A 26784-nucleotide genomic window follows, 5' to 3' on the forward strand; every position below is an offset into this window, starting at 1 on the left:
CATGCCTAAATATGCAGGGTCAAAACCAAAAACCGCAAAACAATCGCCCTGCGGGAATTAGTTCATGCTGTACAGCACTATCCAGGGGCGCCACGAGGAGGCTTCCCATTGCCCCCATACAACCGGGGGGCCGCGGGGGTCCCAGGCTCTCTCACCGCCTGGAACCCACACAGCGGCACCTCGGAGGTGGAGGCTGGGGGGTGCAGGCGATCTCCCCAGCGTGGCCAGCGCCGGGAAGAGCCGCCCGCACACACCTCCTAAGATTAAAAACAGGCACTTACCTTAACGTCCATTGCGTTCTGCTATATGCGCATGACCTGGGCGCGACACATAAGGGGAGGACAGGCGCAAATAGCCTGCTCCAGGGCTCTCACCTCCTAAAACAAGCCATTCACCACTTGCCTCCAAAGAAAAGAAAATGCAATGCTAATTACAACAGAGAGAAAATGTGTGCATCAACCAAGTGAACCTGACAAATCTGGCTTTGCAAATTTGGCCTATTGGCTAATCACGAGACATTGCTCATGCAAATATGCATTTGCTTTCGCATGCCTAAATATGCAGGGTCAAAAACCAAAAACCGCAAAACAATCGCCCTGCGGGAATTAGTTCATGCTACATAGCACTATCCAGGGGCGCCACGAGGAGGCTTCCCATTGCCCCCATACAACCGGGGGGCCGCGGGGGTCCCAGGCTCTCTCACCGCCTGGAACCCACACAGCGGCACCTCGGAGGTGGAGGCTGGGAGGTGCAGGCGATCTCCCCAGCGTGGCCAGCGCCGGGAAGAGCCGCCCGCACACACCGGGTGTAGCCATGGCTAGGGGTGCCACTGTGGTGCTCAGCCACTGTTATTCCACCTACAACCTTTTTTCATAGTATGGACAACATTCAGGAAATTAGCAGCAGGCACAGCATTGGGACTGTACTACTTCCTGCCAGGGCCGGCCCGCCCATGAGGCGGAGTGAAACTTTTGCCTCAGGCGGCACTTCTGGGGGGGCGGCACCCGCCCGTCCATGTGTGTGGGGGTCCGCCCGAGCTGGAGGGGATAGCGGGCAGGAAGGGGGTATTGGGCCTAGCGGCGGGGAGGGGGGTCGGACCCCCCGTCCCTCGCCTGGGTCCCCCGTCCTCCGCTCCCCTCCAGCTTTAAAAAGGTCCGTGCTGTGGCTGCAGCTATTCGTAAGAGGCAACGGGCGGGGATTACTCACCTCTTCCTCGTTCCAGGCCAGCGTGCGCTCCACTGACGTCACTTCCTGCTACGCCGCAGGAAGTGACGTCAGTGGAGCGCACGCTGGCCTGGAACGAGGAAGAGGTGAGTAATCCCCGCCCGTTGCCTCTTACGAATAGCTGCAGCCACAGCACGGACCTTTTTAAAGCTGGAGGGGAGCGGAGGACGGGGGACCCAGGCGAGGGACGGGGGGTCCGACCCCCCTCCCCGCCGCTAGGCCCAATACCCCCTTCCTGCCCGCTATCCCCTCCAGCTCGGGCGGCCCCCCACAACAACGGCTTGGGGGGGGGGGGGGGGGCGGCGGCGATTTCTTTAAAAATTGCCTCAGGCGGCAAAAAGTCTAGGGCCGGGCCTGCTTCCTGCACTAGATGTAGCACCCCTCCTCCTTCTTGTTTGGTGGGCAATGTGTTTCCTTGCTCTCTACACATAGCCTGCAGTGAGGAATTGTGCAGAGCAGCAGGGTGAGTAGAGAGAATGATTGCTGTGCTGCAACTGGGACATTAGCAGGGAGTGGCAGGATGTCTTTAGTGCTTCAGAAGTTGCCTGTCATTAGTAGCCATGTGGACTGATTGCTGTAATACCAGAGTGCCCTGGACTATTGGTTATTTATCCTGATTAGAGTAATTAATCAATAATGCAGGGCAGTCTGCTGTTGCAGAAGCCAGTGATACAGGTGCTGACAGCCAATTACTGTAATAAGCAGAGAAGCAAGCTCCAGGCAATTTAGATTAGCTTGACTGCAGGTAATCTTCTCTCTTTTCCTAGCTCCCCCTCCCACCCTGTTGTCTTCCCCCGTGACCCTGTCCTCTTTTTTCTGATTTCAGTGGCTTATTTTAACAGCATGTCCCTGCCAAACAGCACTGGTGATGTCTACTGTCCTGATGAGTCCTTCCTGCCATTTCTCCTCTCCCAGCGGACTCTGACTTGTGCCTCTACCTCTAACTACCCCCCATGCATCTTCCTCTTTCGTATGTTCCCCTTTTCTGAATTGTCTCAGAGGAGCTTACAATTTAATCGTACAATAGTCAGTCTAATGTCCTACTATATTATTATTGTGTATTTATATAGCACCGACATCTTCTGCAGCACTGTATAGAGTGCAGAGTTTCAGAACGGTTAGCTCCGTCCACATCCTGATGACTCCTTTTTCCCAAAATTTGCAGCAACATTCTCGGCACCCCAACAGCTAGATGGATGAGAGCATAGTTTGTGCATAACATGGGCAATAACAGGAGTGATATGGGTAAGCATAGATGGACTTCCAAACAAAGGAATCATCTAAAGTGAGCTGCTGAGACTCAGAAGAGTCTCAAAGCCAGCAGACACTATTGCTGACGGAGTAGCCAACCCACCTTGAACAACCACATTTTATAAGCAAGTGATGCACTGGAATGTTATGAACTTATTAAATGCTGCATAGTTTATTTAGGCAGATATATCAAGAAAGGTCCTGAGATGCCAAAAACATCAAAACAGTTGCCCAGAAGAACCGATTAGGTTTTATCTGGTAACTGCGCAAGGATTATGAACTGGTTGATCTGACCAGCTGCTCCTCATCTGTTCTCATATTTTTTTTCACCTGTTTTGATAGATCTGTCCTACTGTACTGCATTAACTTCAGATTTCTAGTTAACACAGGCTATAAGTAGATTATCCACATGACTGAGTGTTTAAAGTAAACACAATAAAATGTTCTCTCAGCATTTCCTTATGAGAATCAAACAATGCATTACTATAGCCAGTGGATTAGTATTACAGTCAGGCAATCTGCAGTTTCAGTAGGAGGTCAGCAATTGTATGCTTCTTGATTCTTTCACGTTGAGTTTACTTTTAGGGCTGGTTCACATGGACGCTTGGCGGCGTTGGGTTAGCCAGAAAGCCATGCCGGACAACTGTAGTGAGGCTATGGAGGCTGCCATATTTATTTCCTTTTAAACAATACCAGGGCCTGGCAGCCCTGATGATCTATTTGGCTGCAGAAGTGTCTGAATAACACCAAAACAAGCATTCAGCTAATCTTGTTAGATCTGACAATATTGTCAGAAACACTTGATATGCATTTGCTTGTTCAGGATCTATGGCTAAACGTATTTGAGGCAGAGGATCGGTAGGATAGCCAGGAAACGGCTATTGCATAAAATGAAATAAATATGGTAGCTTCCATATCCCTCTCACTTTAGTTTTCCTTTAAACTGACCACATGCATTAGATAGCAGTCAGATAAGCTCATATTCAACTGCTGAACAGGGCTTCAGTGGTTCTGTAGCGGTATATAAAAACAGAGTCACTTACCTGGGGCTTCTAACAGCCCCCTGCAGATATCTTGTCCTGCGCCGTCACTCAAGAATCCTCCGTTCCCGCCGCGGGTCACCTTCCAATTATTCGCCTAACTAGACGAATGTCACTGCGGCTATGCAGCCGTGCGTGTCCTCGCTCTAACTCGCGTCTCCGGGAGCTTACTGCACAGGTGCAGTACAAAGTTTTCTCATACTGTGCCTGCGCAGTAAGCTCCCGGAGACACGCGCAGCCGCAGTGACATTCGCCTAGTTGGACGAATAATTGGAAGGTGACCTTTATTTTACATAGTTACATAGTTATTTTGGCTGAAAAAAGACATACGTCCATCAAGTTCAACCAGTATAAAGTACAACACCAGCCTGCTCCCTCACATATCCCTGTTGATCCAGAGGAAGGCGAAAAAACCCTTACAAGGCATGGTCCAATTAGTTCCAAAAGGGAAAAATTCTTTCCAGACTCCAGATGACAATCAGATAAAATCCCTGGATCAACATCATTAGGCATTACCTAGTAATTGTAGCCATGGATGTCTTTCAACGCAAGGAAAGCATCTAAGACCCCTTTAAATGCAGGTATAGAGTTTGCCATAACTACTTCCTGTGGCAATGCATTCCACATCTTAATCACTCTTACTGTAAAGAACCCTTTCCTAAATAAATGGCTGAAACATTTTTCCTCCATGCGCAGATCATGTCCTCTAGTCCTTTGAGAAGGCCTAGGGACAAAAAGCTCATCCGCCAAGCTATTATATTGCCCTCTGATGTATTTATAGATGTTAATTAGATCCCCTCTAAGGCATCTTTTCTCTAGACTAATTAAACCCAGTTTATCTAACCCTTCTTGGTAAGTGAGACCTTCCATCCCACATATCAATTTTGTTGCTCGTCTCTGCACCTGCTCTAAAACTGCAATATCTTTTTTGTAATGTGGTGCCCAGAACTGAAATCCATATTCCAGATGTGGCCTTACTAGAGAGTTAAACAAAGGCAATATTATGCTAGCATCTTGAGTTTTTATTTCCCTTTTAATGCATGCATCCCAAAATTTTGTTAGCTTTAGCTGCAGCGGCTTGGCATTGAGTACGATTATTTAACTTGTTGTCGATGAGTACTCCTAAGTCCTTCTCCAAGTTTGATGTCCCCAACTGTATCCCATTTATTTTGTATGGTGCTAGACCATTGGTACGACCAAAATGCATGACTTTACATTTTTCAACATTGAATTTCATCTGCCATGTATGTGCCCATACAGCAGGGGTCTCAAACTTGCGGCCCGCGGGCCATTTGAGGCCCTCAATACAATATTTTGTGGCCCGCGCTGGCAAAAGCTTCCTTATAGTTCGCTTCAGTGCTCCCAAGTAATCCGCTGCATCCTTGCCGCAAATCGCCCAGGGGGCAATCCGCCGGCATTTGCTGGAAGGGGCAGAGCTTTCAGCTTCAGCTCTGCCCCTCCTGACGTCAATCGGATCGCCGCCTTTCACCGCCCCCTCTCTGTGAAGGAAGAGTGAGAGGGGCGGGCAGAGGCGGCGTCGCGATTGACGTCAGGAGGGACAGAGCTGAAGCTGAAAGCTCTGCCCCTTACAGAAAATGCCGGCGGATTGCCCCTTGGGCGATTTAGGGGCTCTGCAGCCCTAGTTTTACGGCAGGGACGCGGCGGATTACTTGTAATGGGAGGACTTGAAGCGAACTATAAGGTAAAATAAGCAAAATAGTTTGCTTCAGTGCGAATTTTATTTTGAAATAAAAATCAATGCAAGGGACCGGGGGGGGGGGGGGGGGGGGGGGGACTGGGAGCTGCCGATTGTGAAATCCCTTATGCGGCCCAGCCTCATCCTTACTTTGCCTCCTGCGGCCCCCAGGTAAATTGAGTTTGAGACCCCTGCCATACAGCCATCCTATCCAGATCCTGTTGCAATATGACACTATCTTCCTGAGAGTTGATGATTCTGCACAATTTTGTATCATCTGCCAAAATAGCAACATTGCTCACTACTGCATCTACTAGGTCATTAATAAATAAATTGAAGAGCACTGGACCCAGAACAGACCCCTGTGGTACCCCACTGCTAACAGTCTCCCATTTTGAGTACGATCCATTGACCACAACTCTTTGTTTTCTGTCCATTAGCCAGTTCCCTATCCATGCACACAGACTCTTCCCCAGTCCTTGCATCTTCAACTTTTGCACCAGACTTTTGTGTGGAACAGTGTCGAAGGCCTTTGTAAAGTCTAAGTATATTACATCTACAGCATTCCCAATATCCATATTAGCATTCACTACCTCATAAAAGCTGAGCATGTTAGTCAAACAGGACCTGTCTTTAGTAAACCTATGTTGATGCTGAGAAATAAGATTATTTTCTACTATGAAGTCATGTATAGTATCTCTTAGTAACCCCTCAAATAGTTTGCATACAACTGATGTTAAGCTTACAGGTCTATAATTTCCTGGATCTGATTTTTTGCCCTTCTTAAATAATGGGAAAACGTGGGCTGTACGCCAATCCACTGGGACTCTGCCAGTTGAAAGAGTGTCACAAAAGATAAGATAAAGGGGTTTATCTATAACTGAACTTAATTCCCTTGGGACCCGAGGATGCATGCCATCCGGGCCAGGTGTCTTGTCTATTTTTAATTTATTTAGTCTTGCCTTCACGTCTTCCTGCGTTAAGTATTTAATATTACAGTTAGAAGATTAAGACTCTTCTGCCTCTGTAATTTGCAACAGTGCTGTTTCCTTTGTGAAGACAGAAGCAAAGAAAGCATTTAATAACTCTGCCTTACCTTGGTCATCCACCATTGAGTTCCCACCCTCATCCTTTAGGAGTCCTATACAGCCAACCTTTCTTTTTTTAGAGTTGATGTACTTGTAAAACTTTTTTGGGTTAGATTTGATATCCCTAGCGATTTGATTTTCAGCTTCGATCTTTGCCAGTCTAATTTCTTTTTTACAATTTTTATTGCACTCCTTATAATTGCTTAGTGCAGCCTCGGTCCCTTCCTGTTTTAGGACCTTATAGGCATTCTTTTCCCTCTTCATTTTATCTTTAACCCTTCTATTCATCCATAGAGGCCTTTTTTTATTCCTAGATATTTTGTTTCCATATGGGATATACGGTACATACTACAATATTGATTGTGTATAAGTTTAAAAGCTTGCCATTTCCCTTCAGTGTCCTCCCCTTGTAGTACATTATCCCAGTTCACCAAACTTAGTGCCTGCCTAATTTGATTGAACTTTGCTTTTCTAAAATTGATAGTTTTAGTGGTCCCGCTGCCCTGTGGCCTATCAGTCACCAGATCAAACGTTATCATGTTGTGATTACTATTTCCCAAATGTTCTTCAACCTGCACATTCAATACATTATCTGGTCTATTAGAAATGATCAGATCCAGTAACGCATTCCCCCTAGTTGGTTCAGTTACCATTTGAGTCAAGTAATTGTCCTGTAGTGCTGCCAGAAATCTGCTGCTTTTACCAGAATGGGTAGCCTCAATACTCCAGTCAATGTCTGGAAAGTTGAAGTTGCCCATAAATATGACCTCATTTTTACTTGCAGCTTTTTCAATCTGCTGTAGTAATCGCAGTTCTGCAGCTTCATTAATATGAGGTGGCCTGTAGCATACCCCAATAAGCAATTGGCAACTTTTATTTCCACCATGAATATTTACCCAAACGGACTCCACATCTTCGCAATCTTCCTCCATCTAATCGTTGAGGACAGCTGTAAAAGAACTTCTTAACAAAGAGACAAACCCCCTCCACCTTTTTTCCCTGTTCTATCCTTCCTAAACACATTGTATCCTTTTTAATTAGTTATCCAGTTATGGCTTTCATCCATCCATGTCTCGGTTATTCCCACAATGTCATAGCCTTTGTCATTCAGAATGAACTCTAGTTCGTCTATTTTATTTGCAAGGCTTCGAGCATTGGTTACCATGCATTTTATATTTTTACCACCACATTTACCAATTTTGTTTACATGAAATGGGCTACTTGAAGTTTTACCAACCTACTTAATCTTTACACTGTCCCCACCTCCCATAATGTTAGGCTCTCACTGTCTTTTTACCTTTTCTTGTCTATGTATTGAGACTTTATCCTCCCGCCTCCCCCCAGATCCTAGTTTAAAATCTCCTCCAACCGTTTAGCCATCTTCTCCCCCAATGCTGCTGCACCCTCCCCATTAAGGTGCAGCCCATCCCTGCTGTAGAACCTGTAGCCGACTGCAAAGTCTGCCCAGTTCTCCAGGAACCCAAACCCCTCCTTCCTACACCAATTTCTCAGCCACTTATTTAACTCCCTAAGCTCCCTCTGTCTCTCAGATGTAGCACGTGGCACTGGCAGTATTTCAGAGAACACCACCTTGGAGGTCCTTGCTTTAAGTTTATCTCCAAGTACCTGAAAATCATTTTTGAGGACCTTCCATCTCCCACTAACTTTGTCATTGGTGCCATTGTGTACCATGACAGCCGGGTCTTCCCCAGCCCCACCCAGTAATCTGTCAATTCTTTCCGCTACATGCCGAACCCGAGCACCCGGGAGGCAACAGACTGTACGGCATTCACGGTTTCTTCGACAGATTACCCTATCTGTGCACCTAATAATTAAGTCCCCTACCACCAGTACCTGTCTAGCCTTAGCTGCATTCCTATTCCCTTTCTCGTTGCAGCAGTCTGCCCCTTGGTTGCTAAGGAGCACATCCTGCTGCATCATTGCTACTCCAGAATCATCCTCCTCAATATTATGCAAACAAGCATACTTATTAGTGGTCCTACTGTACTCCACCCACCTCATCTTCAACGGTTCCATCCAGTGTCTGGATCGTGAGATCCAAGCTCTTCTCCATGTTGTGTATGCGTCTCAGTGTTGCGAGATGCTTATTTAGCTCTGCGACTTCCGCCTCTAACTGAGCAACACGCACACACCCAGGGCAACAGTAAACACCCTCAATCCACTGATCAAGGCATGCATACATGTCGCAGGATGTACACTGTACAGCATAGTCCAACATGATGACTATTGTGTGGGGAAAAATTATTTAAAGTAACCTGCGGCAGGGAGCGGAGGATTCTTGAGTGATGGCCGGGACAGTATATCTGCAGGGGGCCGTTAGAAGCCCCAGGTAAGTGACACTTTTTGATTTTATATATACCACTACAGAACTAGTGTTGGGCGAACAGTGTTCGCCACTGTTCGGGTTCTGCAGAACATCACCCTGTTCGGGTGATGTTCGAGTTCGGCCGAACACCTGATGGTGTTCGGCCAAACCGTTCGGCCACATGGCCGAACTAAGAGCGCATGGCCGAACGTTCCCCGAACGTTCGGCTAGCGCTGTGATTGGCCGAACGGGTCATGTGGTTCGGACCCGAACGCGCTCTGATTGGCCGAACTGTCACGTGGTTCGGGTAAATAAATACCCGAACCACGTCATATCTCCACCATTTGTCTGTGTGTTTAGCTTTGGGTAGGCAGGCAGGGTAGTTCGCGCTCCAGCCACGCTAGCCACGGTCCCCCCAGTCATTGTGTCGCTGCTGGGAATAGTAGTACACCGCTCGCTCAGCCACACTATATAGCATTGTGTTTACTGCCACTCTGTGTACCTCGCTCAGCCACACTATATAGCATTCTGTTTACTGCCACTCTGTGTCTGCTGGGAATAGTAGTACACCGCTCGCTCAGCCACACTATATAGCATTCTGTTTACTGCCACTCTGTGTACCTCGCTCAGCCACACTATATAGCATTCTGTTTACTGCCACTCTGTGTCTGCTGGGAATAGTAGTACACCGCTCGCTCAGCCACACTATATAGCATTCTGTTTACTGCCACTCTGTGTACCTCGCTCAGCCACACTATATAGCATTCTGTTTACTGCCACTCTGTGTCTGCTGGGAACAGTACTACACCGCTCGCTCAGCCACACTATATAGCATTGTGTTTACTGCCACTTTGTGTCTGCTGGGAATAGTAGTACACCGCTCGCTCAGCCACACTATATAGCATTGTGTTTACTGCCACTCTGTGTACTGAAACTTTACATTGAAACTTTACAATCAATTTTCTCAAAAACTATAAGCTCTTTTTCAAATATTTTTTTTCCTCTTGTACCCACTCCCAAGGTGCACATACCCTGCAAATTTGGGGTATGTAGCATGTAAGGAAGCTTTACAAAGCACGAAAGTTCGGGTCCCCATTGACTTCCATTATGTTCGGAGTTCGGCGCGAACACCCGAACATCGCGGCGATGTTCGGCGAACGTTCGCGAACCCGAACATCTAGGTGTTCGCCCAACACTATACAGAACCCATTTAACCACTTGAGGACCACAGTGGTAAACCCCCCTAAAGACCAGGCACATTTTAACTAAAATGGCCACTGCAGCTTTAAGGCCGCACAACACAGCACACGAGTGATTCCCCCCCCCCTTTTTTCCCCCCACCAACAGAGCTCTCTGTCTGATCGCCCCCATCTGTGTTTGTTTGTTGTGTAAACATTTATGTTAATATTTTTAATAAGTGTTATTTCTATATTGAGGCTCCCCCTGCTCCGTCCCTCCCTCCCCCCAGCCGGCCAATCACGCGATCGGCTGTCATAGGCTTTTGCCTATGAGAGCCGATTGCTCTCGTCTCCCAGGGGGACAGCCTGTCCCCAGTGCAGCGCTGCTGCTGATCGCAGCGCTGCACTGTGTAAATAGATGGCGATCACGCCGTCTAACAGTTTCCCGAGCGACAATAGCCGTTCGGAGACTGAAGAGGGGGCGGAGCTCCGCCCCCCGAGAAGGAGACGCACACGCAGCCTGCGCGCAATCTCCTGCAGATCTCCTCCCCCAGGACTTGACGCCAATTGGCGTTAGGTGGACCTGAGGCTGCCGCCGCGGCCACGCCCATTGGCGTTAGCCAGTCTTTAAATAGTAGTTAAAGTGGATTTGAGCCTTCATTATTACCAAAATACATGTGTTTTTCCATAATGCAATGCTGGTGGAGGGCTATGTTTACTTGAAATATTGAAATATACACTTACCAGACAAAATCTTTTTCTTCTCAGCTTTGCCCTACTGTTCTAAATTGTTAGTGCTGTCTATCTCATGCATGTGGCCTGCTTCCTCCTTCTATGCATTGCACTTCCATGGCCCTGAAGAGGGGGTGCACAAGAGAAGGCAAATGTGCGGGAAAAGCCTGCAATACAAAGGGGCCAGGAGTGCAGCCAGATCAGTATGGAAATTGTGGTGTGGAAAGTGTTAGAATCCATTCTAGCAGCCAGACTCACTTTCATAATCAGCTATCTATATGAATATTCAGGGGCCCCTAAGCGTTCATAGTCATACCCATCAAGAGTACTAGTTACATGGACTTTGGAAAATGACCGGAAATTTACACCCCCCCCCCCTTTTTTTATAGTGCCGAACATGCAGTAATTGGACAAGCAGCCTTGTGTAAGTTTTCACATGTCAGACTGGACTGCATCTAGACATATGTTTTTTTTCTACCCTTGGTAAATAGTCGAAGGATGCATTGCACTGTCTTTACTTGGGCCCCCTCAAACATAATTTTCAAAAAAAAACAAACAAGAAAAAAACAAACAAAAAACCCCCACCTCTCCGACTAGTGCTGGAAGATTGCGATAGATAGGTATTTCAAACAACAGGGTTTTAAGGACTCTAAAATGCAGCATTTAAATGCCTGAAAGACATTTGTGTAAAATAGGTCTTACACAGCCCTGCTAGATTTAACAGGTCACCTTGTGAATCATTAATGGCCGGCCAGCACTAGTAGTACATAGAGGCCAATGTTTACATGCAGGAACATACATTTTGATTGATATATACAGTGGCTTGCAAAAGTATTTGGCCCCCTTGAAGTTTTCCACATTTTGTCACATTACTGCCACAAACATGAATCAATTTTATTGGAATTCCACGTGAAAGACCAATACAAAGTGGTGTACACGTGAGAAGTGGAACGAAAATCATACATGATTCCAAACATTTTTTACAAATCAATAACTGCAAAATGGGGTGTGTGTAATTATTCAGCCCCCTTTGGTCTGAGTGCAGTCAGTTGCCAGTAGACATTGCCTGATGAGTGCTAATTACTAAATAGAGTGCACCTGTGTGTAATCTAATGTCAGTACAAATACAGCTGCTCTGTGACTGCCTCAGAGGTTGTCTAAGAGAATATTGGGAGCAAATACACCATGAAGTCCAAAGACCACACCAGACAGGTCAGGGATAAAGTTATTGAGCAATTTAAAGCAGGCTTAGGCTACAAAAAGATTTCCAAAGCCTTGGACATCCCACGGAGCACTGTTCAAGCGATCATTCAGAAATGGAAGTAATATGGCACAGCTGTAAACCTACCAAGACAAGGCCGTACACCTAAACTCACAGGCCCAACAAGGAGAGCGCTGATCAGAAATGCAGTCAAGAGGCCCATGGTGACTCTGGACGAACTGCAGAGATCTACAGCTCAGGTGGGGGAATCTGTCCATAGGACAACTATTAGTCATGCACTGCACAAAGTTGGCCTTTATGGAAGAGTGGCAAAAAGAAAGCCATTGTTAACAGAAAAGCATATGAAGTCCCGTTTGCAGTTTGCCACAAGCCATGTGGGGAACACAGCAAACATGTGGAAGAAGGTGCTCTGGTCAGATGAGACCAAAATGGAACTTTTTGGCCAAAATGCAAAACGCTATGTGTGGCAGAAAACTAACACTGCACATAAGTCTGAACACACCATCCCCACTGTCAAATATGGTGGTGGCAGCATCATGCTTGGGGGGTGCTTCTCTTCAGCAGGGACAGGGAAGCTGGTCAGAGTTGATGGGAAGATGGATGGAGCCAAATACAGGGCAATCTTGGAAGAAAACCTCTTGGAGTCTGCAAAAGACTTGAGACTAGGGCGGATGTTCACCTTTCAGCAGGACAATTACCCTAAACATAAAGCCAGGGCAACAATGGAATGGTTTAAAACAAAACATATCTATGTGTTAGAATGGCCCAGTCAAAGTCCAGATCTAAATCCAATCGAGAATCTGTGGCAAGATCTGAAAACTGCTGTTCACAAGCGCTGTCCATCTAATCTGACTGAGCTGGAGCTGTTTTCCAAAGAAGAATGGGCAAGGATTTCAGTCTCTAGATGTGCATAGCTGGTAGAGACATACCCTAAAAGACTGGCAGCTGTAATTGCAGCAAAAGGTGGTTCTACAAAGTTATTGACTCAGGGGGCTGAATCCTTATGCACACCCCACTTTGCAGTTAATAATTTGTAAAAAATGTTTGGAATCATGTATGATTTTCGTTCCACTTCTCACGTGTACACCACTTTGTATTGGTCTTTCACGTGGAACTCCAATAAAATTGATTCATATTTGTGGCAGTAATGTGACAAAACGTGGAAAACTTCAAGGGGGCCGAATACTTTTGCAAGCCACTGTATATATAAATGATTCATGTATTTATTATATATATATATATATATATATATATATATATATATATATATATATATATATATATATATAAACACTGATTTGCTGTAACACCAGTGTTAGCTGTTAGAATGTATTACATGCTTGAATTCGTAGGCCTCAGTTACTTTAACGGAGTTTAGTTAAAAGACGATGTGCAGAATCTCCCTTTAAGGAGGATTTCTAGGATCACTGCAGAACAGTGTGTTTCTGCTTATACAAGGCCAGAGGGTTTTATCTGTCCTCTGGTGTGCAGACATAGAGGCAGTCTTTTCGGTAAACATCGAGTGTTTTCATATTTCCTAAAAGGTAAACAACTGTACTTCTCAGATTAAGGAACAGGTCACTGGAACATGGAATTTTCCAGGGCATGCACAGTAAAGACTGTGCTTATCATGATATCACGGGTTCTTATCAGCCAATAGCAGGCGATGAGTTATTGATCCATCCCTGCTCAGATGATGTCCCATTTAACGCTTTAGAACTCTGCAGCCCCCTCAGGAGCCAACGTGGGCTCCTGAGGGGGCTACTTCTGACTGATGACTTTCACTTCTGTTTCTACTTCATTCTACATGATCTGTATGCTGTATATATGATTAAATGCAATTAGCATAGATGTAACTAAGAGAGGCCTGATCTAGCTATTAGGGATAGATCAAGTATGCAAGGAACGCATACGATTCTACACAGTTTGCTTTGCCAAGGTTAGATATTGCTACTGAACATATCTGTATATTTGTTTTACAAATAAACTCTTGAACTTTGACGATGTCTACGAAGTCCTATCTCCTATACTGTATGCTGTGATTAGAGTCAAGTTATCACACTTCCTGTGATATGGTGCCGAACGAAGATGAACATCCCAACGTTCCTTCGAATGTTGTTGCCAATAGCAACCAACGTATAGATTCTTACAATTGGTGCCGTGAAACTCAGTGCTGTCTCGCAGAAAAAGACAGAAAAGGTCTGGGGCCAGAGATATCAGTCTATCATGGACTTTCACAGCAAAAAAAGCGGAGAGGACGCTGGAAGCTTATCGAGAAGAGATCAGTGAGTGTGGGGCTGCAAGGAGCCCGGAATGAAGTTTGAGTGCTACAGCGGCGGATCTCTAGGTTGTCATAAGCTGTGTCGTACACACAGTTACTGCCAAAACAGGATCCAGGATAGGATAGGGTGCGGCCAGGCAAATTGCCATGAGGGGAACACATGGGTCCACTGAGCGGGGTCTCAGAGCTCCAGGGGAGACGTCAGAAGAGAGATCCGTGAGAAAATTTGCCAGAGCTGTATGAACGGTCATTCGATTCAAAGGAACGTCGGGATGTTCAGGCAAGTTGTTTTTTGTTTGTTTATATACAAGTTTTTTTATAATGCATTCTGTGCTGTGTGTGACAATCCAGCCCCGCGATCCCGTCTAATCTGCTCCCGTTAGCGTACGCAGGAAGTACAGTGAGCAGACGGGCAACAAAGACCGGTTGCTGGATCGTCAGGGGAAGAAGGGTAATGCGACAGAGGGTGCTAATCCCGTCTAATCTGCTCCCGTTAGCATACGCAGGGAGTACGGTAAGCAGACTGACACTAGGGATTGATCGCGCAGCTGCCGACGGTATGTAATGGGACAATCAATTACCAATCCCATATTACTAGGCCATTGTTGCCATGCAGGTCTCATGCACTAGAGACTTCTGGAGGCAAATTCATTGTGTGCGTAGTAAACGGTTAAGATTGGTTGGAGGTGCCCATACATGTACAATCCCGATTGTATGTACAATCAGTAAACTAAAAATATCGATTTCGCACTGGAAATTGGGTAAATTCACTGCCACCACTCTTCGATTGATAGGGCAAAGAGACCCCAAAGCTATCATAATACGGTAGCCAGCCCAATCGCGATTGACATGCTGCAGTCACCGTTCGGGGAATAGTCACTTCCGAAGGCTTAAAGACTGTGAGCAATGTGACGTTTAAAGAAAGGTTACTCGGTCCATATATGATGCAATCTCGATTGTATGTCTAATCGAGAAACTAAAGTTATCAATTTCGCACAGGAAATCAGGTACTAGCTAATCCTAGAAGGAAGAAACGGTTATTTACAACCTAGCTAGCAAACCAACAATTTATAAGCAAATAATAAAACAATGCGGTAGTATGACTGACTCTTCAGAGGGCAGATTCGTTATAGCAGCAGTCAGATGACCAGAACAGGCACAAGACTGAACGATAAAATTGTTAGTTTTATTCTAAAACTACATACACATAGCCTAATTTAGCCCACAGATAGATATACCTGTCCGGCAGAACAGATTGGTTTGATAGAAAGAGAATAGAGATGAAAAGAAACAGAATGTCTTAATATACAGTTCAAATACCGTTATTGGTAGTCCATGCGACAATCAAAGCCCAGAATGGCCGATTGCCATGCGGCCTGAGGCCTTTGTGAGAAATCCAAGATGGAGGGTTTGGCCCGTGTCCTTGCGGGCTGGTCGATTTGATGTTAATTTGACGTCAGATTATAGGTGAAGAACGCTGGACCTTTGTGTCATTGGAGTTTTAACCTCACTGTAGATGGGAGGGATCATGACACGTCAAAGTCCACCCTTGTGCAATTTGAATAAGGCAGTGCCCCCTTGGACAGGGAGAGATTTTGGCCCAATTCATGTTTTGCCCGCCTTCTTCGTACCCGTAGGTCACATCAAGAACCAGAATCAATATTCATAATCAGCGTAATTTTAGGAATCATGTGGTACTAAACACGAGGACCAGATATGACTCATAACACAGTTTTTTTTACTTCCCCCCCCCCCCCTTGTAGCCTGGGTTTGGAAGCATCTAGCTCAGGCATGGGCAAACTTGGCCCTCCAGCTGTTAAGGAACTACAATTCCCACAATGCATTTGCCTTTATGAGTCATGACTGTGGCTGTCAGACTCCTGCAATGCATTGTGGGACTTGTAGTTCCTCAACAGCTGGAGGGCCAAGTTTGCCCTTGCCTGATCTAGCTTGTCCAAACTCTCTCAGCACCGGCACCAAGTTGAACCTCAGAACTTGTGCACTTTTCAGTGGCCTAGGAACTTTCTATGCCATGAATTATGAAGAAAATGTGAAGGAAATATGGATATTGGGGATTCCTGGGTCACAGTAGGTCAGCTGCTTCCAGAGAGACCCTGATAAGATCTGTGCATTTGCTAGCTCTGTGTGGAGGTGTGAAAGCTAGAGCCCGCTTGTCTCTCTTTGCTCAGTTTTATTAGTTCTGTCAGGCAAAAACTAGATTGATGGCATCGTCACACAGCAGGGGGACTATGTCCTTCCAGGACACAGCTTTTCACACTTAGGTGAAAGGTTCTGTAATTAGAAGCTATCAAAGAGCCAGGGAGAAGAGAAAAAAAAAAGTGGATTTAAAAAGAAGATGACGTTTCCACTATTTTGCAATGGAAATTGCGTTTGCGACTATGGCGCACACACGGTTTTCTTGGGAACCGTGTTAGCGTCACACTGTGTTGTTGTGTGTTATGTATTATGTAGTATATATGGTAGAGGTTTAGAGAGCGTAAAATGCATATTTCTTGTGATTTACAGTTTGTTTATGCGAGAAGGCATTGTTACAATTGAGTTGCTGAGTGAAAGATGGCTATGCCGGGGGTATGGAAGTTTGCTGAAGGGCTCCATCTCAGTTTTAAGGTCTGCTGTTTTTTTTTTAAATGGGATAGCAAGAGGCTTTTTTGTGCTGGGCAAAAAGGAAAGGAATGCAGCACGCCCCTGTGTGTGCCATTCTACAGTGTGTGTTTTTTTTTGGGCTGTGAGAACATAGCAGCTGGATTACGTGCGTGTATCTGTCCGGGAGTTTGAGTGAAGTTTGAAGATGCAGGATTTGTGTGTCTGAATGCTGTGTGGGTTGTAAGATGTCCTGCAGGGTAAATCATGTTTTAAAAATGTCAATGTGTTTGCATTGTTTGTTGTCAAAGTTTTGTATTACGATCAATGTCTGGCAGTTTCCAGTTTCCAAGATGGTGAAACAGCTCAGGGAAGGGCCACCCCAACATTTGTGATGTATGAAGTTTCCGTAGGTGGGGGGAAGGGGGTGCTGGAAGAGCCCACGAAAAGGCACACCCTCAATGCTCATAGAACCTGGCAAGCTAGAGTCATGTCAGCAAGGGAGGGGGCCAGAGATCCACATCAGTGCTGTGCAAAAGGGCAACTTGCACGCAGCGGCCGATCAGGGGATCCATAGAGGGGACAAAGACACTCTACTGAGTATCTGCTTCCAGATTATTTTTCCCAGAGTCTGAGCACGGGGAGAAAAAGAATGCCAGAATATGTGAAACAAACAGTTGCTATGAGACAATCGTAGTTACTGAGGTCATAGGAAGTGTTTTCAAGCAAGGTATATGGAGACACATAGATGTCAGATATTTCCCGGGGAATGATTTGCAAGAGCGGATTAGGGTGGTATCTGGACATGGTTACTTATGGGATTATTCCTTTAAAAAAATACTGTAGCCCTGTTTTTCAATGCAATAAGGACTACTGGGGTATGTTGGGTCTGTTGTGACATACCTTTTCGCCAGTCAGTCCATGTGCTAGCACTCCCGGTGGCCTCGGTATAGTCCTTTGAAATCTCCGACTTTAAAGTCTGAGATTTCAACCCAGGAAGAAGAAGCGCTCTTCCCTGCTTCAGTCCTGCGTTCCAGCCCATGCACACCACCTCCAGCTCCTCCAGGCACGCTCCCTCACTTGGAATTCTCGTCCCTGCTCACAGTACAGAGAGAGAGCGCTGTGACTGCGCGAGCACGAAAGGAAGTTCTGCGCATGCCTGATAATAAAGTCCTCTCGTGCGCAGCGCTATAGGGAAGTGCCCGAACCATGAGTACCGCTCATTGCCCCGGCAGTAGATGAGGAGCTAGCTGCCATTTTGGAACCCAGAGGAAGAATCTTGGGGGGGGGGGCAGCAGAATGGGGATGGAGAGCGGCGAAATCTGCCGAGTCAGCTTCAGGAGAAATAGATGAAATGGTACATATATTTTTTTGTGGGGGGTTGTGTTAGGGGTTACAGTATTCCTTTAACCACTTGCCGACCGCCTATTTCATATTGGCGGCGGCAAAGTGGCAGCCCCAGGACCACGTAACGCAGAATGGCGTCAGGTCCTGGGGCACTGTTTTGCCGGGGATCGCGCGCTGGGATGCGCGCGCATCCGCCGGCAATAGGCTCCGCCCACCCGCGACGTCAACCCGCCGGCCAATCGGAAGTGCCGGCGGGTTGTTAACCCGACGATCGCCGGATAGGAAGCGTATAATACGCTTTTTAATGTTTACAAAGTGTATTATACAGGCTGCCTCCTGCCCTGGTGGTCCCAGTGTCCGAGGGACCACCAGGGCAGGCTGCAGCCACCCTAGTCTGCACCCAAACACACTGATCTGCCCCGCCCCCTGATCGCCCACAGCACCCCTCAGACCCCCCCCTGCCCAGGTCCCAGACCACTGTTTGCACCCAATCACCCCCCTAATAACCCATCAATCACTCCCTGTCACTATCTGTCAACGCTATTTTTTTTTATCCCCCCCCCTGCCCCCTCCTGATCACCCCCCCACCCTTCAGATTCTCCTCAGACCCCCCCCCCCCCCCTGTGTACTGTATGCATCGATCCCCCCTGATCACCTGTCAATCACCCGTCAATTACCCATCAATCACCCATCAATCACCCCCTGTCACTGCCACCCAACAATCAGCCCCTAACCTGCCCCTTGCGGGCAATCTGATCACCCACCCACACCAATAGATCGCCCGCAGATCCGACATCAGATCACATCCCAAATCCATTGTTTACATCTATTCTCTCCTCTAAACACCCACTAATTACCCATCAATTACCCATCAATCACCCCCTATCACCACCTGTCACTTTTACCTATCAGATCAGACCCTAATCTGCCCCTTGCGGGCACCCAATCACCCGCCCACACGCTCAGATTGCCCTCTGACCCCCCCCCCCCCTTATCAATTCACCAGTGCATTAATTACATCTGTTCTTCCCTGTAATAACCCACTGATCACCTGTCAATCACCTGCCAATCACCTATCACCCATCAATCACCCCCTGTCACTGCCACCCATCAATCAGCCCCTAACCTGCCCCTTGCGGGCAATCTGATCACCCACCCACACCATTAGATCGCCCGCAAACCCGCCATCAGATTACCTCCCAAATGTATTGTTTACATATGTTATCTTCTCTTAACACCCACTAATTACCCATCAATCACCCCCTATCACCACCTGTCACTGTTACCTATCAGATCAGACCCTAATCTGCCCCTTGCGGGCACCCAATCACCCGCCCACATGCTCAGATTGCCCTCTGACCCCCCCTTATCAATTCGCCAGTGCATTAATTACATCTGTTCTTCCCTGTAATAACCCACTGATCACCTGTCAATCACCTGCCAATCACCTATCACCCATCAATCACCCCCTGTCACTGCCACCCATCAATCAGCCCCTGTCACTGCCACCCATCAATCACCCCCTGTCACTGCCACCCATCAATCAGCCCCTGTCACTGCCACCCATCAATTACCCCCTGTCACTGCCACCCATCAATCAGTCCCTAACCTGCCCCTTGCGGGCAATCTGATCACCCACCCACACCATCCGATCGCCTGCAGACCCGCAGTCAGATCACCTCCCAAGTGCATTGCATCTGTTCTCTCCTCTAAACACCCACTAATTACCCATCAATCACCCCCTGTCACTGCTACCCATCAGATTAGACCCCTATCTGCCCCTAGGGCACCCAATCACCCGCCCACACCCTCAGACCCCAGCCCTGATCACCTCGCCAGTGCATTACTTGCATCTATTCCCCCCACTAATCACACCTTGAGACACCCATCAATCATCTCCTGTCACCACCTGTCACCCCCTAGCACACCTACCCATCAGATCAGGCCCTAATTTGCCCCGTGTGGGCTCCTGATCACTCGGCCAAACCCTCAGATCCCCCTCAGATCCCCTTCCGATCACCTCCCCAGTGCATTGAGTGCATCTATTTTCCCCTCTAATCACCCCCTGAGACACCCATCAATCACCTCCTGTCACCCCCCTAGCACTCCTATCCATCAGATCAGGCCCAATACAACCTGTCATCTAAAAGGCCACCCTGCTTATGACCGGTTCCACAAAATTCGGCCCCTCATAGACCACCTGTCATCAAAATTTGCAGATGCTTATACCCCTGAACAGTCATTTTGAGACATTTGGTTTCCAGACTACTCACGGTTTTGGGCCCGTAAAATGCCAGGGCGGTATAGGAACCCCACAAGTGACCCCATTTTAGAAAAAAGACACCCCAAGGTATTCTGTTAGGTGTATGACGAGTTCATAGAAGATTTTATATTTTGTCAAAAGTTAGCGGAAATTGATTTTTATTGTTTTTTTTTTCACAAAGTGTCATTTTTCACTAACTTGTGACAAAAAATAAAATCTTCTATGAACTCGCCATACACCTAACGGAATACCTTGGGGTGTCTTCTTTCTAAAATGGGGTCACTTGTGGGGTTCCTATACTGCCCTGGCATTTTAGGGGCCCTAAACCGTGAGGAGTAGTCTAGAAAACAAATGCCTCAAAATGACCTGTGAATAGGACGTTGGGCCCCTTAGCGCACCTAGGCTGCAAAAAAAGTGTCACACATGTGGTATCGCCGTACTCAGGAGAAGTAGTATAATGTGTTTTGGGGTGTATTTTTACACATACCCATGCTGGGTGGGAGAAATCTCTCTGTAAATGGACAATTGTGTGTAAAAAAAATCAAACAATTGTCATCTACAGAGATATTTTTACCACCCAGCATGGGTATGTGTAAAAATACACCACAAAACACATTATACTACTTCTGAGTACGGCGGTACCACATGTGTGGCACTTTTTTACACCCTAAGTGCGCTAAGGGGCCCAAAGTCCAATGAGTACCTTTAGGATTTCACAGGTCATTTTGCGACATTTGGTTTCAAGACTATTCCTCACGGTTTAGGGCCCCTAAAATGCCAGGGCAGTATAGGAACCCCACAAATGACCCCATTCTAGAAAGAAGACACCCAAAGGTATTCCGTTAGGAGTATGGTGAGTTCATAGAAGATTTTATTTTTTGTCACAAGTTAGCGGAATATGACACTTTGTGAAGAAAAACAATTCAAATCAATTTCCGCTAACTTGTGGCAAAAAATAAAATCTTCTATGAACTCACCATACTCCTAACGGAATACCTTGGGGTGTCTTCTTTCGAAAATGGGGTCATTAGTGGGGTTCCTATACTGCCCTGGGATTTTAGGGGCCCTAAACCGTGAGGAGTAGTCTTGAAACAAAAATGACCTGTGAAATCCTAAAGGTACTCATTGGACTTTGGGCCCCTTAGCGCAGTTAGGGTGCAAAAAAGTGCCACACATGTGGTATCGCCGTACTCAGGAGAAGTAGTACAATGTGTTTTGGGGTGTATTTTTACACATACCCATGCTGAGTGGGAGAAATATCTCTGTAAATGGACAATTGTGTGTAAAAAAAATAAAAAAATTGTCATTTACTGAGATTTTTCTCCCACCCAGCATGGGTATGTGTAAAAATACACCCCAAAACACATTACACTACTTCTCCTGAGTACGGCAATACCACATGTGTGGCACTTTTTTGCAGCCTAACTGCGCTAAGGGGCCCAAAGTCCAATGAGCACCTTTAGGCTTTACAGGGGTGCTTACAATTTAGCACCCCCAAAATGCCAGGACAGTAAACACACCCCACAAATGACCCCATTTTGGAAAGTAGACCCTTCAAGGTATTCAGAGAGGAGCATAGTGAGTCCGTGGCAGATTTCATTTTTTTTTGTCGCAAGTTAGAAAAAATAGAAACTTTTTTTTTTTTTGTCACAAAGTGTCATTTTCCGCTAACTTGTGACAAAAAATAAAATCTTCTATGAACTCACCATGCCTCTCAGTGAATACTTTGGGATGTCTTCTTTCCAAAATAGGGTCATTTGGGGGGTATTTATACTATCCTGGAATTTTAGCACCTTATGAAACATGACAGGTGGGCAGAAAAGTCAGAGATGCTTGAAAATGGGAAAATTCACTTTTGGCACCATAGTTTGTAAACGCTATAACTTTTACCCAATCCAATAAATATACACTGAATGTTTTTTTTTTTATCAAAGACATGTAGCAGAATAACTTTCGCGCTCAAATGTATAGGAAATTTTACTTTATTTGAAAAATGGCAGCACAGAAAGTTAAAAAAGTCATTTTTTTGACAAAATTCATGTCTTTTTTGATGAATATAATAAAAAGTAAAACTCACAGCAGCAATCAAATAGCACCAAAAGAAAGCTGTATTAGTGACAAGGAAAGGAGGTAAAATTCATTTAGGTGGTAGGTTGTATGACCGAGCAATAAACCGTTAAAGCTGCAGTGGTCTGAATGGAAAAAAAGGCTTAAGGGGTTTTATGACTGCAGTCCTTAAGTGGTTAAGTGATGCACCTTAACCACTTCCCGACCGCCTAACGCACAGAGGCGGCCGGAAGGTGGAGCCCTGAAGGACCGGCTCACCCACAGAGGCGGCGGTCCTTCTAAGGGCATGGGCGGAGCGATCGCGTCATCCGTGACGCGATCCTCCGCCGGCTACTGTCACTGCTCGCCCGCCGCAAAATCCCGCCGGCTATACGGAAGCGCCGGCGGGATGTTAACCCCGCGATCGCCGCATACAAAGTGTATAATACACTTTGTAATGTTTACAAAGTGTATTATACAGGCTGCCTCCTGCCCTGGTGGTCACAGTGTCCGAGGGACCACCAGGGCAGGCTGCAGCGACCCTAGTCTGCACCCAAGCACACTGATTTCTCCCCCCCCTGCCCCAGATCGCCCACAGCACCCATCAGACCCCCCCCCTGCCCACCCCCCAGACCCCTGTTTGCACCCAATCACCCCCCTAATCACCCATCAATCACTCCCTGTCACTATCTGTCAACGCTATTTTTTTTTATCCCCCCCCCCCTGCTCCCTGCCCCCTCCTGATCACCCCCCACCCCTCAGATTCTCCCCAGACCCCCCCCCCAGACCACCCCCCCCTGTTTACTGTATGCATCTATCCCCCTGATCACCTGTCAATCACCTGTCAATCACCTGTCAATCACCCATCAATCACCCGTCAATCACCCCCTGTCACTGCCACCCATCAATCAGCCCCTAACCTGCCCCTTGCGGGCAATCTGATCACCCCCCCACACCAATAGATCACCCGCAGATCCGACATCAGATCACCTCCCAAATCCATTGTTTACATCTATTCTCTCCTCTAAACACCCACTAATTACCCATCAATCACCCATCAATCACCCCCTATCACCACCTGTCACTTTTACCTATCAGATCAGACCCTAATCTGCCCCTTGCGGGCACCCAATCACCCGCCCACACGCTCAGATTGCCCTCTGACCCCCCCTTATCAATTCACCAGTGCATTAATTACATCTGTTCTTCCCTGTAATAACCCACTGATCACCTGTCAATCACCTGCCAATCACCTATCACCCATCAATCACACCCTGTCACCCCCTGTCACTGCCACCCATCAATCAGCCCCTAACCTGCCCCTTGCGGGCAATCTGATCACCCACCCACACCATTAGATCGCCCGCAAACCCGCCGTCAGATTACCTCCCAAATGTATCGTTTACATCTATTCTCTCCTCTAAACACCCACTAATTACCCATCAATCACCCATCAATCACCCCCTATCACCACCTGTCACTGTTACCCATCAGATCAGACCCTAATCTGCCCCTTGCGGGCACCCAATCGCCCGCCTACACGCTCAGATTGCCCTCAGACCCCCCCTTATCAATTCGCCAGTGCAATATTTACATCTGTTCTCCCCTGTAATAACCCACTGATTACCTGTCAATCACCTATCAATCACCCATCAATCACCCCCTGTCACTGCCACCCATCAATCACCCCTGTCACTGCCACCCATCAATCACCCGCTGTCACTGCCACCCATCAATCAGCCCCTAACCTGCCCCTTGCGGGCAAACTGATCACCCACCCATACCAATAGATCGCCCGCAGATCCGACATCAGATCACCACCCAAGCGCAGTGTTTCCATCTATTCTCTACCCTAAACACCCACTAATTACCCATCAATCACCCCCTGTCACTGCTACCTATCAGATTAGACCCCTATCTGCCCCTAGGGCACTCAATCACCCGCCCACACCCTCAGAATGCCCTCAGACCCCAGCCCTGATCACCTCGCCAGTGCATTGCTTGCATCTATTCCCCCCTCTAATCACACCTTGAGACACCCATCAATCACCTCCTGTCACCCCCTAGCACACCTACCCATCAGATCAGGCCCCAATTTGCCCCGTGTGGGCTCCTGATCACTCGGCCAAACCCTCAGATCCCCCTCAGACCCCCTTCCGATCACCTCCCCAGTGCATTGATTGCATCTATTTTCCCCTCTAACCACCCCCTGAGACACCCATCAATCACCTCCTGTCACCCCCCTAGCACTCCTATCCATCAGATCAGGCCCAATACAACCTGTCATCTAAAAGGCCACCCTGCTTATGACCGGTTCCACAAAATTCGCCCCCTCATAGACCACCTGTCATCAAAATTTGCAGATGCTTATACCCCTGAACAGTCATTTTGAGACATTTGGTTTCCAGACTACTCACGGTTTTGGGCCTGTAAAATGCCAGGGCGGTATAGGAACCCCACAAGTGACCCCATTTTAGAAAAAAAGACACCCCAAGGTATTCTGTTAGGTGTATGACGGGTTCATAGAAGATTTTATATTTTGTCAAAAGTTAGCGGAAATTAATTTTTATTGGTTTTTTTTCACAAAGTGTCATTTTTCACTAACTTCTGACAAAAAATAAAATCTTCTATGAACTCGCCATACACCTAACGGAATACCTTGGGGTGTCTTCTTTCTAAAATGGGGTAACTTGTGGGGTTCCTATACTGCCCTGGCATTTTAGGGGCCCTAAACCGCGAGGAGTAGTCTAGAAAACAAATGCTTCAAAATGACCTGTGAATAGGACGTTGGGCCCCTTAGCGCACCTAGGCTGCAAAAAAGTGTCACACATGTGGTACCGCCGTACTCAGGAAAAGTAGTATAATGTGTTTTGGGGTGTATTTTTACACATACCCATGCTGGGTGGGAGAAATTTCTATGTAAATGGACAATTGTGTGTAAAAAAATCAAACAATTGTCATTTACAGAGATATTTCTCCTACTTAGCATGGGTATGTGTAAAAATACACCCCAAAACGCATTATACTACTTCTCCTGAGTACGGCGGTACCACATGTGTGGCACTTTTTTACACCCTAAGTACGCTAAGGGGCCCAAAGTCCAATGAGTACCTTTAGGATGTCACAGGTCATTTTGCTACATTTGGTTTCAAGACTACTCCTCACGGTTTAGGGCCCCTAAAATGCCAGGGCAGTATAGGAACCCCACAAATGACCCCATTCTAGAAAGAAGACACCCAAAGGTATTCCGTACGGAGTATGGTGAGTTCATAGAAGATTTTATTTTTTGTCACAAGTTAGCGGAAAATGACACTTTGTGAAAAAAAACTATTAAAATCAATTTCCGCTAACTTGTGACAAAAAAATAAAAACTTCTATGAACTCACCATACTCCTAACGGAATACCTTGGGGTGTCTTCTTTCTAAAATGGGGTCATTAGTGGGGTTCCTATACTGCCCTGGCATTTTAGGGGCCCTAAACCGTGAGGAGTAGTCTTGAAACAAAAATGACCTGTGAAATCCTAAAGGTACTCATTGGACTTTGGGCCCCTTAGTGCAGTTAGGGTGCAAAAAAGTGCCACACATGTGGTATCGCCGTACTCGGGAGAAGTAGTACAATGTGTTTTGGGGTGTATTTTTACACATACCCATGCTGGGTGGGAGAAATACCTCTGTAAATGACAATCTTTTGATTTTTTTACACACAATTGTCCATTTACAGAGGTATTTCTCCCACCCAGCATGGGTATGTGTAAAAATACACTCCAAAACACATTGTACTACTTCTCCCGAGTATGGCGATACCACATGTGTGGCACTTTTTTGCACCCTAACTGCGCTAAAGGGCCCAAAGTCCAATGAGTACCTTTAGGATTTCACAGGTCATTTTGAGAAATTTCGTTTCAAGACTACTCCTCACGGTTTAGGGCCCCTAAAATGCCAGGGCAGTATAGGAACCCCACAAATGACCCCATTTTAGAAAGAAGACACCCCAAGGTATTCCGTTAGGAGTATGGTGAGTTCATAGAAGATTTTATTTTTTGTCAAAAGTTAGCGGAAATTGATTTTCATTGTGTTTTTTCACAAAGTGTCATTTTCCGCTAACTTTTGACAAAAAATAAAGTCTTCTATGAACTCACCATACTCCTAACGGAATACCTTGGGGTGTCTTCTTTCTAAAATGGGGTCATTTGTGGGGTTCCTATACTGCCCTGGCATTTTAGGGGCCCTAAACCGTGAGGAGTAGTCTTGAAACGAAATTTCTCAAAATGACCTGTGAAATCCTAAAGGTACTCATTGGACTTTGGGCCCTTTAGCGCAGTTAGGGTGCAAAAAAGTGCCACACATGTGGTATCGCCGTACTCAGGAGAAGTAGTATAATGTGTTTTGTGGTGTATTTTTACACATACCCATGCTGAGTGGGAGAAATATCTCTGTAAATGGACAATTGTGTGTAAAAAAATTAACAAATTGTCATTTACAGAGATAT

Source organism: Hyperolius riggenbachi, chromosome 6 (genome assembly GCF_040937935.1).
Source record: "Hyperolius riggenbachi isolate aHypRig1 chromosome 6, aHypRig1.pri, whole genome shotgun sequence".
Lineage (NCBI taxonomy): Eukaryota > Metazoa > Chordata > Amphibia > Anura > Hyperoliidae > Hyperolius > Hyperolius riggenbachi.